This window comes from Schistocerca piceifrons, chromosome X (genome assembly GCF_021461385.2).
Source record: "Schistocerca piceifrons isolate TAMUIC-IGC-003096 chromosome X, iqSchPice1.1, whole genome shotgun sequence".
Taxonomy (NCBI): Eukaryota; Metazoa; Arthropoda; class Insecta; order Orthoptera; family Acrididae; genus Schistocerca; species Schistocerca piceifrons.
The window spans coordinates 852,266,671-852,279,237 of NC_060149.1; positions in this window are offsets into that span (position 1 = coordinate 852,266,671).

Here is a 12,567-nt window from a genome sequence, read left to right on the forward strand (position 1 = left end):
TATTGATTACATGCATGTAGAAAACTTGTTCTGAGTAAAAGCTGTCAAACAAGGTTTGAAGAATAAAATGCCACTACCAGACGACAGCTAATGTAGAAAATACTTTTCTGACTATTTTGGCTTGATGCGCTCTCCCTGTACATAATGCTAAAGCTTCGAGATGCATCAGCTGCCTGGCAGTCTATTAAACCTTAAAAGAACAAAATGTCGCAGAAGTTAGCCCTTTTTCCACCTGCGGCTATTTTGGGTTGAGAAGTGAAAGGAATTATGTTCAAAGTTCCATTAAATTGGTAACTTCAGCTGACAGCAGAAATGCGTTGTAAAAAAGGTAGCAGCGTATGCAATAGAACTTGCAACGTCTTATCTATGGTGCGCGACACTTACCTAGAGCGCCTCCAGAACTTCCGAATTCCACAGTGCTGTGATATAATCCATATGGCCGGATCTAGACTTCTGACAGACAGACAGTTACAGCTTTTCTTTTGCACTACAGGATGTTTTCAACAAACAGATAGCGCAATAGAGTAGCTCAACTGGAAAGGAACACTTCCTATTTAAATTTCTGCATCCTACACTGTTGGAAGTTCTGTGTAGGTGTCAGTTACGTGATTTTATTTCGGTGATTACAAAATAGTTGAATGTATGCACTGGGTAGCTGAGGCAGCTAGTTCATGGGGATTCGGTCAACCAAGTAAATGAATGTACTGAACACTCTGCAAACCACTAGAGGGAGCCTGTGTGTCAGAATCCTTACCGAACGTGCCGCAGCGGTGTTAAGATAGAAAATGAGTCATACAGGAGAGGCGTTGCTGGCCTGTTGGATTGGTGTGAGGTTCCTATGATGATGGTCTGGATTCGATTTCAACTTCTGCCGATGATTTTTAATAGGGAGAGACAGATTCTAATCTCTTCTGGCTACGCCAAGGGAAGAAAGTATAATGGCATTGTGGTCTGAAATTAACATTAAACATGATATTCCTTCTCTACCAAGTAGACGTAAGGTTGAAACACAATAAAGTCAGGAGTGGCGAAATGTGGGAACTCTATCACCAGTAACCTTTCTTATACTAGTTATTTATTTCTAGTGACGCAACAAACGCTATGTAGGGTCACAGGACCCTTATTCAATCTTTTATTTTAGCTTCTGTAAGTCGATAAAATTGGTTCTGAACTTGGAATGCAACTCAGACCGCCCTTAACGCGGAATGTGATCCCTTCTTGACAGTACAGCTCGACTAGAATTTGTTGTTTGTTCGAAACGGCAGATTCCTCATCTCCACATGTTGCGCGTGAATGGGTTCGACTGCTGGCCTGGCACTAAAGTTTTCATTATGTGGTATCATGCTCTAGCATGAGAACACCTGTCTGCTGGTGGATAATAATTTTGATTTTTAATGCATTTTCATTCGTTGTCAACACTAACGATATCTGACGGTTATGACTCCCAGTGAGACACAGGACTATTTGAGAGATCACTGTAAGTTCAAGGATGTTTCTCCGAGCTGCTAGTGGAGAAAAATTCGGTAGCTGACATCTCTTTGAGTGCAGTCAGCAGCGGTATGTGTGGGGTTCGATTCCTAGTCAGCACTGAACTCTTCGTCATATTATTTCTAGTCAAACACGCTCTCATGTCGCTGCTGAAGTAACAAACCCATATTTAACGTTCGTTTTCTCTAGAATATAACAGCGATAGGTTCTGGATTGGAGTCCTGGGAAGCAAAAAATTAATGTTTCGTCTCGTCATTTCAGTTAAAACATCTAGCTACTGCCGAGAAAATCCGATATGTCGCCGTTGATTGTGCTTCGATAACAATCCGATTAGGTTCTGGGTTCGAATCCCTGTCCAACACAAAGCTTTACCTCACGGCATTTCAAGTAAGTTACCTGTGAAGAAGCAGTATTTAACATCTCTCTTAGTTCGTTAACAGGGACAATAGATGCTGGGTAGGAATTTGCGTCCGTTAAAAATGTTTACGTTATGTAATTTGAAGTTCATATTTGCTAACTGATACTGTCTAAAATCTAGGTATATCACTGTCTGTATGCCTAGACAGGGATGACTGTTAGATTCCGTCAGTCACGAAATATTAGTCTGCATGACCTGGGTTTGAATCCATATGCAGAACGAGACGGTTCGTCGTGTCATTTGAAGTTCATACATATTCTCAACAAGCTGCTCGTGAATAACTTAAATGTTTAATGTCATTTTGTGTTAAATAACAAGTACGGTATGTTACTTTGAAGAAGAAATCATGAATACGACGAACTTACTAGGTGCATTATCTATCTGACGTAATAATGAGAGTGGTAAGCTTTCAGGTATGTCATTTATTGCAATAAATGTGAGCTTACAAGCCTTAAGGACAGTCATATATGTGATAAGGTGTTCCCTGATATTGGTAGTATCGTGGTATTACTTTACATTTTGAGTTATTGCGTTACAGAGCCGAGTTTTCTAGGGGTGACTTGTTGGAGCCATTTTCAATAGGCAAACGACTGTACCAAGGAGCGGTTAGAGGACCTGCTAGACAGCTGCGTTATGTGGGTTGCATCGAATCAGGCGAAATGCAATTCAGGTCGTTCGGATACTTTTGAGCACGACTGTGTATTAGTGTGTTCTGCAGAATTGATTAGCTTTTCAGTCACTTTGGTTCAGCATGTGTGCTGTTGCATAGTAGGCACAAGGACCGCCCTGGGCGGACGGCGTCCTGTGGTATAGCCATCCATGCTGCATTCACCAGCTCCCAAAGTTCGTCTGTGGTGGTTGCCATTGTGTCACAGCGCTGCACTTGTCGTTTCATCATTTCACACACGTTTCTGATTGGCGATCTTGTGGGCCAGGGCTAAAGGCTGACAGCCTGTGAAGTGAAGAGGGCTCGTGTTCGTGCAGATACATGTTGTCATGCATTGTCTTGCTGAAAAATGGCGTCGGTGGTATTGTGTAGGAATGGTATGGCTACGGGTCTCAGGATGTCATTCACGTGGGTCACACTGGTCACCGCTCCGTTTCGCAGTCGCCCATTATGTTAGGCGATGCTGAAGGAGTTATGTTAGAAAATGAGACTAAAAACATTACAACAACTGATGGTGGCCGAACAGGCAGTATATAAATGCAGGCTAGAGATAGGAACAGCTGCGATCTGTGGTGGTACCCAGTAGCACGCCCCACTATACGGCCTTGAGTTGGCGCTGTATGTCTTGTGCGAATGCGTTCACTGTGAAGCCGCCCTCCCTGTCTGTGGCGAACCAAGTTTCCGCCATCATTTTCAAACAAGCAGAACCTGGATTCGTCTGAAAAATCTGATGCCTTTCCTGTCTCGAGTGACGTAGTTTCATACACCATTGCCGTATAGCATGTATCTGTTCGTTGTATTGTATTGTATTGTATGTTAACTGGAGACCTAGAGACGACGGAGAGGCTCCGTCCCCGCCGCAGCCGCAGTGGTCCGCAACCCCACGACGACTATCGCAGTCCACTTCACCCCTCCGCCGCCCCACACCGAACCCAGGGTTATTGTGCGGTTCGGCCCCCGGTGGATCCCCCAGGGAACATCTCACACCAGACGAGTGTAATCCCTATCTTTGCGTGATAGAGTAATGGTGGTGTAGGCGTACGTGGAGAACTTGTTTGCGCAGGAATCGCCGACATAGTGTAACTGAGGCTGAATAAGGGGAACCAGCCCGAATTCGCCGAGGCAGATGGAAAACCGCCTAAGAACCATCCACAGACTGGCCAGTTCACCGAACCTCAACGCAAATCCGCCGGGCGGATTAGTGCCGGGACCAGGCACTCCTTCCCGCCCGGAAAGCCGTGCGTGAGACCGCACGGCCAACCGGGCGGACCTTCTGCACGTTAGTCAAAGGTAGGTGGAGAAGTGAACGACGTGCTCGTAACCCATGCCGTAATAAATGACGACGGACTGTCACCCCTCACACTGCACGATGTGTGACACTTTTTCAATGCTGCGTGAGAGCCGAGGAGGACACACATCTGTCCTCCAATGCAATTCAAATGAGGTGTCGGTCTTCTCTGCTGGTGGTCTGGGTGGTGCCACCTGGCCCATACCGTCGCTTTTTACGGCCTTCCGTGAGCCATTCTGTAAATACACGTTGCACTGCCGAAACACTTCGTTCTACACGACCGACAATTTCTCGGATGGATGCATGACATTCTCTCATGCCAATGATGCGACTCTTTCAAACTCATTGATTTGATCGTGAATTTTTCACATATGTCTGCGAGGCTTCCTACACGTCCACTCAAGTCACACTGATCCATTGTCTTCGGTTTATAGCGACAACGCAAAAATGTTCAAATGTGTGTGAAATCTTATGGGACTTGACTGCTAAGGTCATCAGTTCCTAAACTTACACACTACTTAACCTAAATTATCCTAAGGTCAAACACACACACCCATGCCCGAGGGAGGACTCGAACCTTCGCCGGGACCAGCCGCACAGTCCATGACTACAGCGCCTAAGACCGCTTGGCTAATCCCGCGCGGATTAGCGACAACGCGAGCCTCTGGCACATTTTACCGGTATATGGTGCTACTCCGCGATCTCGAGGTTGACCTTCAACAAGGTTCAAATGCTAATCATTTCTGCAGAACGTACTCATTTAAATGTCATGTGAATATGAACGTCGAACCTCCAGTCGTTCAAAGTGTTCTATTTTTTCTGAATATGAGTATACTTCAGCAATCAGTATCTTCTGTTTCACGTTCTTGCACGGTTCTGAAGTGGCTGTATAAGTACCAGGACAAAGCTACTAAAACGTCTAGTTATAAAAACTGTTGTGAGTTAGCAGGAGAGCCAACACCGTGTTACTAGAGGAGGTCGAAATGCACGCGTTTTAGCTCACGCAGGCTGGCGTGAGGTCTGGAACAGGACAAGGAAATTAAAATTTAGAAAAAACGGACGTAGCTGGTGGAATACTTAACTTCAATCCATTAATGATGAACGTCGGTCTTGACGGTACATGATTCAAAATATCAGTAGTAACTGATAATGGTGCCTTGCTAGGTCGTAGCAAGTGACGTAGCTGATGGCTATGCAAAACTATCGTCTCGGCAAATGAGAACGTAATTAGGCAGTGAACAATCGCTAGCAAAGTCGGTTGTACAATTGGGGCGAGTGCTAGGAAGTCTCTCTAGACCTGCCGTGTGGCGGCGCTCGGTCTGCAATCACTGATAGTGGCGACACGCGGGTCCGACGTATACTACCGGACCGCGGCCGATTTAAAGGCTACCACCTAGCAAGTGTCGTGTCTTACGGTGACACCACAAAACACTGTCTTAAATACGAAATCGAACATTTAGCCCTCTCAAAGTAAATGCCCAAAGAGTGCTATATGTGAATGGTCTGGAAGGGCTCTGCTGTTTGCTATCTAAGATAGGTACTTTATACCAAGAGATGCTTCGTTATTTTGCATTCCTGATCTGGGTAAGATTTGATAGAACAACTGCTGTCAGTACAATAATTCCGAATGATCCCTCTGAACAGCTTGTCACAGTGCTGCAGTCGTCTCGTGATGCGCCAGTTGTCACGTAATTCCAAGCCGATATGAAACGAGAAGCGATTGAGCACAGCAAACACCGAGTACCTGGTTCCTTCGTCATTCATCTTAGCTGAGCATACACAGTAACTCCAATTTTCGGTCGCTTGAGAGGAGCTCTATAGCAGCTGCTCAAACGAACCTCGGGAACCATTCCCCATATTAGTCCAAAGCACAACGGGCAGTGCCTGCCTAAGAGGTTTGTGCAGACCTCGTAAGTCACTCACTGTGAACAGTATGTTACTCTGTGCCGATTATTTGCGCTAGTTGCATTTTTTCCGGTCATAGCCACACATCTGCGGCAGATGTCTGGTTACAGCATATATGCTAAAGTAAGGTGCGTGTGCTTTGGCCCATTTTCTACTCGAATTTGATGCTCAGAGCTACATTTGAAAAGCTTCTGTTCTGTTTTGGCAATACCGTTTATTACACACGTTTCACCCCCAGAGAAGAATTCTCAACATATATATTTCTATTGTATGTTCTGTTTTTCAGAAATTCTTTTGTTCCTATCTGTAGCCTGCATTTATATACTGTCTGTTCGGCCACCATCAGTTGTTGTAATGTTTTTAGTCTCATTTTCTAACATAACTCTTTCAGCATCGCCTAATATAATGGGACTAAATTCCATTACTTTTGTTTCACTTTTGTTGTTGTTCGTATTATAAACTGCTCTTCCAATGCCTTTGTCATATCTAGTAGAGTTACAACGTCACCATCAAACTTCGAAGTTTTTATTGCTTCTCCCTGGACTTTAAATCTCTTCCAAGTTTCTATTGAGTTAGCTTCGCAATTTGCTCTCTTTACAGACTGAATGATACCGACGAGGGCCTCCATGTCTCTCTGACTCATTTCTTAACCGCTGCTCCCTTCGACTCTTGAAACTGTGCAGTCTCGTTTCTGTACAAGTTGTGGACAACCTTTGGTTCTCTTGTTTTATTCCTGTTAGCTTCAAAGCTTCAAAGAATTAACATTGTCAAAGACTTTCTCTAAATCTAAAAATGCTGTAAACGTACGTTTGCTGTTCTTTAGCGTGTCTTCTAAGATATGTCGTAGGGTGAGAATTGCCTCGCGTGTTCCCACATATCTTAAAAACCCAAAGTAAAGTTCCCTGGGTTCGGCCTATTCCAATTTTTCTACTCTTCTGTAATTAATATCTGTAAGTATTTTACAATCATGACTTATTAAAGTGGCGGTTCGGTAATCTTCACACCCGTTAGCAGTTGCCTTTTTCGAAATTCGATTTCTTACCTTCTTGTTGAAAACTGAAGCTATTTCCCCTGTCTCTCATATCTGGCATACTAGGTGGAATAGTTTTATCATAGTTTGCTCCCCAAGAATCTCAATAATTCTGATCGACTCTCTTCTACTACAAGGGGCTTGTTGCTGAAATTTTTGAGTGTAACATAAACACATGATGCCTTAGATACTCTATTACACAATGGACACAATGGATTTTTGTCCGATTTTTCGTAGCCATGCGGAGAGTGGGAAATGGAGAGATGGGATATTAAAGTGACCTGCGTGAGTTTTAGCTGAGAAAAAATGCTTGAAAGTAATCCGGATAACTAACAAAAACCTAATGACGTATTTGGGGGAAAATTGCACTACGGATTTTTGCCCGACTTCTCATTGCCTTATGACGAGTAAAAAAAGTGCACCAATGGGGTATCAAATTGACCAGCGTGAAGTCTACTTTTGCCAAAAAAGGGTTTAAATACTTGAAAGTAAGTATTTAAGTGGAGTTAAATAATGATTTCAGAGAAAAGCTTTTTCTATATTTTCACAGACAAACGAATACTGGAAAATTTACAATGGAGACACCAAGCAGTGTAGTGTGAAGTGAAATTTTGCAAAAAAGGTTTAATTACTTGAAAGAATTCGGACAATGAAGATAAACTTAGTGATTTTACGGAATAGCTGACATATTTCAAGAACAGCAGCTATTATCTCTATAAATTAATTCATCTCTTCAAGGCCTACCAGGTTTTCTTGTAAATGGTTGCACGGGGTGAATTAAACAGTCGAAAAGGCTTTCTTCGAATCAAGTATTAAATGTAGGACATATTGAGAACAGAAGACGTTAGGAAGACAAATGGGGTGCCAAAAAATTCGTCTCTTCGAGGCCATGATGTTTTGTGTATAAAAATTCCCATAGGTGTGATATAGAACTATCAAATTGTTTCCTTCGAAACAAATACTAAATTGAGGCCATTCTGAGAAGAGAGATGCAAGAACAGCGATTTTGTAAACTTAGCTGTGGTAACGCCAAATGTTTCCACAGCTCTGTAGAAGTCTACGTATCTCCCACAACCGTTAGCGCTTCACAGCTGATAGCATGCAACAGGCTGTTAGGTGTCAGGGCTCTTCTCTTGCCGACTCGACTGCAGAATAAAGTCTTTCGGACATACTTTTAATATGTGATACCTTTTTAATTTTGTGGAACTCCATCAGAGTATGCAACAGCAAGACAATGTCGTCACTGACTTGCTTGGATATCCTCTACGGCAGACTTATATATGAAGTTGATTTGAGATGGGAGGGTGCGAAGCAGTTGCTTCTCATATATCCAAAAAATGCATCGACGATGTGGCGCAGTTGTGAACATATTGGATTCACATTCTGGAAGACGACGGGTCAAATCCGTATCGAACCATCCGCATTTAGGTTTTCCGTGACTTGTCTTTGAAAAGGGCATTGTCGATTTCATTTTTCCCTCCCTGAAACATTCCGTGTTTGTTCTCCGTCCCTAATGTCCTCGACTTTAAATCCTAATCTTGCTTCTTACTTCCTTACAACAAATGCACAGTGCATTACTTGGAACCAGCAGAGGCTTTCAGAACTGCCTGCAAAGGTTATGAAGTTTACGCGATCGCTAAGTGCTCCGGAATGTCAGAGGACGCAGAAAATCCAGTGCCGAAAAAGCATCGTAAACAAAACGGCGATGACTGTGGTGGACCTTCTGTTGAAATTAGTATTTCAGTCGGCTCTCGAGTTATGTTCAGAATAAATTATTTCATTTAGTCCTGGACTCATCACTGGCGCATTGGGTGAAATTATTGAAACTCGATGGACGCATCGAGATCAGCTTAACGAAGCTCAGCAACCACAGGAAGCTGTCGTTTGCTTCGGCGACCCTTTAACATTTCAAATAATGATACTCGTCTTTAAACTATTTAAGTGACTGCTGTCGATTACGATGGCAAATGAGACAGGGAAATCCCGTGACTTCCGCTGCCTTTGATATTGAGCTGCGCGATTACTGCTCGTAAGTCACGTGGGCCTACTTTGCCTTCAAGTGCGGTCCACTTGGGAAGACGAATATTTCGTCATTTAACCTGGTAAGATTAAGGCTATCAGCCCCTCTCTTACAACTAACCAGCATTCTACATATTTTTCTTTCATATATTTTAGTAGGCGTGTTAAACTACATCTAGTAAAAAAAGTGAAACAAACAATTAGTACACATACAGTTCATATTCGTTGATGATACGTACTGCTATAATTAGACATTATGATAGAAACAGATGTTAGATAGAAATGCTAGCAGCATTGGGTCCGAGGGAAACTGATGGTAAAGGGAGGAGAAGAATAGTCACATGATGAAACACAGTTGAGCTAATATAAGAGAAAAGAAGATCGCGTGGCTAATTGAGATAGATGAAGAGGAGGAAGAGAAAGGAGCAAGTTAGGAGAGACTAGCTTTGGTCTTTGACAGAGGGAAGGATTGGCCTTGTACATTAATTTTGTGGAAAATAGTTTGCAAGTGTTTTTGATTTGTGAGTGGACACAGGATACCAAATAAAAGTGACCTCGAATAGACACAGGATACCAAATAAACGTGACCTCGTGTTTCAGTTATGGTGGCATGAGTGGTGATTAATTTCTGAAGCTAGGTACTGGATGCTTGCGCGACGAGGAGCCGGTGAAGTAGACAGAGTGTGGTAGTCACGCAATTTGTCCTGCCGCAACCACTCTAGCTGGGAGTATGAAGCACTAACACGATCATATGGGTGAATGATGCAGGTGTAACGCACCCAGGCATTCATGGTTAGTTCTAACCGTCTTTTGTTTTCACTACTCATGCCATGCTGAATTACATCACAATAGTGGCGGTTCGGTAGAACGAGTGCTTGAATGAGATGGCGTTTCACGTTCTGTGGGAATATATTCCGAAACTTTTTGAGAACATAGATACAAGTGGACGTCATCCGGCATAATTCGACTGTATTCTCTTCTCAGTTGAGATTCTCATCCCAAGTTGCGCCCAAGTTCTTAACTGTTTTCTGATATGATATTGGAATACCGTCGAGCAGAATAGGAGGCAGCCGTTGGTGGAAATCAGAACTATTTCATTTCTGATGAGCTATTAAGCTTACTTTTATCTTCTTATCATTTAGTTTAAGCCCCAAGTTTTTCGCCCATGTCGCCACTGAAGACAGATCATTAATCTGAACGACTGCAGTGTTTGTATCTTCAGGTTTGAAGCTTAGGTAAAGCTTGAGGTCGTCGGCATAGAAATGATACAGGAGGACAGACCCGACGAAATGTCATTGACCTATAAGGTCAAGTGTATGGGGCGATGATCAGATTTCGATCTTTCGGCTCTTTCACCATTTGGATTTGTGGTCTTGCATTGGCTGTGCTTTCAGATAAAACTAGGTTCATTTTTACGTTTTGGATGATGGTAAGAACATCGTCTGTTCTGTGGCTACCACTTGTGAGATTTTGTGAATAGTATGCGTATTTGAAAGTCCTTCCACCGCTTGGCACACAAAAGTACTTCAGAACGAAAAGAAAACGGTCTAACTGGTCTCTGACGCGGTAACAGTGAGCAAGAACGTTCAGCATTTCAAGAGCTGAAGAAGTTATCGGAATTACACTCCTCATCAAATGGAAATTTGCGGATTTCTTTCTTTCATGTTGAAAAAATGAAATAAATATTAAATTGCAGAATAAACTGAAACCTCTCTGCTTTCTTTTGACATATATAATGTTAACAACAACAGAATACCGACCGGTATTTAAATATATAGTATATCATGCTTTCTGATCAAACCCTGAAAAAAATCAAAAAGGCGGTGAAATGTCTTGTACAATAATTTGTTTAAAAGTAAGAATTAAATGGATTAGTGAAATATCCTATGTTACTTTGAGTAGTGATCGAAATCCTGTACATCAAATGAAGTGCCGACTGAATTAAAAGTTTAATACTTAGTTTGGAATCAAAGGATTTTAAAGAGTACTATAGGATATTTCTCTGGGGATTATGTATACCGTGAAATAACTTGTTGCGTGACCTTAACGTTTTTCTATCCTTTTTGCCCGAAGATGTAAAAAGTTCCAACAACCTTTCAGTCTAAAAATATTTCAACAGAGAATATTTCAAATACTGTACCTTATGCCGAAAGAACTAATGTCTCCCTTACAACTGCTGTCGTCATCATAGTTATTGCTCACACAGTTCATGATTTCGGGAATCATTCAAAGGTGCATAAAATGTTTCTCTAATCGGTTTTGTTTCTTACTTTTAGACAGACCATATCACAAAACAACTAACTTATTCTTATTACTTTTTTCGTCTAGTGATCTGTCAAACTCATCTGGCAGTATCATATCTTCTATCTCATTTTCATTTAATTCCCCCTCCGTTTCTATAACATTGTCTTGAAGTTTATTTCCCTTGTACAATACTTTTATTTATTCCTTCCACCTTTCAGCTTTCCCTTCATTGTTTTGTACTGACTTGACACATGAGCTCTTAAAGTTCATGCTGGTGCACCTTTTTCTCCAAAAGTCTAATTTTACCTTAGGTGGTATCTATCTTTCCGCTAGATATGCATGTTCCTGTAGTTTTTTACTTATCCTCTAGCCATTTCTGCTTGTCTACTTTGTACCTCAATAAAGTTTTCAAAATATGTTTTACTTCTTGCCTTCTTCGTTTGTTGCATATTTTTATTTTCTTATTTTGTTAATTAAATTCAATGTCTCTTGTGTTATGAAAGTATTTCTACTGAACCTTGTCTTCTTGCCTATCTGACACATCGCAGCCTTAAAAAGCTACTCTTTCTTCTATTTTATTTCTTTCGCTTTTTCCATCAACCGCTTCCTAATGTGTCCTATGAAATTCTCAAGAAGATCTGCTTCAGTTAATCCAGGTGTCACCCCCTAATTCCATATCATTCTACAATTCATTCTGGTTTTTTATCTGCAAGCCACAACCAATTAATATAAGTCAGAGATCGCATCTGGCCCAGGAGATATGCTGCTTAAAATCTGGTTTCGAAATTTTTGTCTATCTGAAACCTTCCGTTGTCTCCCAGTCTCTTCAATGTGTACAATCTTGTTTCATGATTCTTAAACCAATTTTGAAATTTTACCATGCTCCTTCTCATTTTCATTCTTTCCATTCCATGATGTGCTTTTTTCGATTCCGCTTTCTGCTTTATCTGAATTAAATACTGCTTTAGTCTCAATACACTTTCTATCTCTTATTTTCAGAGCTGGTACGATTATGAATTCATAAAATTATGGTGTGTTTTCCTTCGTGCCTTTCTTGCTTACAATAGTGCATCCTCTATGTGTAACTTACCCAGACTACAATTGTCTTTTTCATTACCAGCTCTTACTGGCCTCCCTTTGCTGTGGCTATGCTTAAATGGGAAAGAGACAGAACACGTTTCTAATAAGTATGAGAAATGATTGTGCATCCTGATCTCGTTCCCCCCACCTGTCTCCGTCCATCTCCTCCTCCTCCTCCCTTTGCCCATCGCCACCTGATTCCCCTGCCTCTGTCCATCACCTCCTCCCTCCCCTACTACCTCCCTTCCTTTCTCTCTGTCTGTCAGTCTGTCTGTCTGTCTCTCTCTCTCTTTCCGTCTCTCTCTCTCTCTCTCTCTGTCTCTCTCTCTCTCTCTCTCTCTCTCTCTCTCTCTCTCCCTCCCTCCGTCTCTCTCTCTCCCTCTCTCTCTCACTCTGTCTCTCTGTCTCCCTCCCTCCGTCTTTCTCTC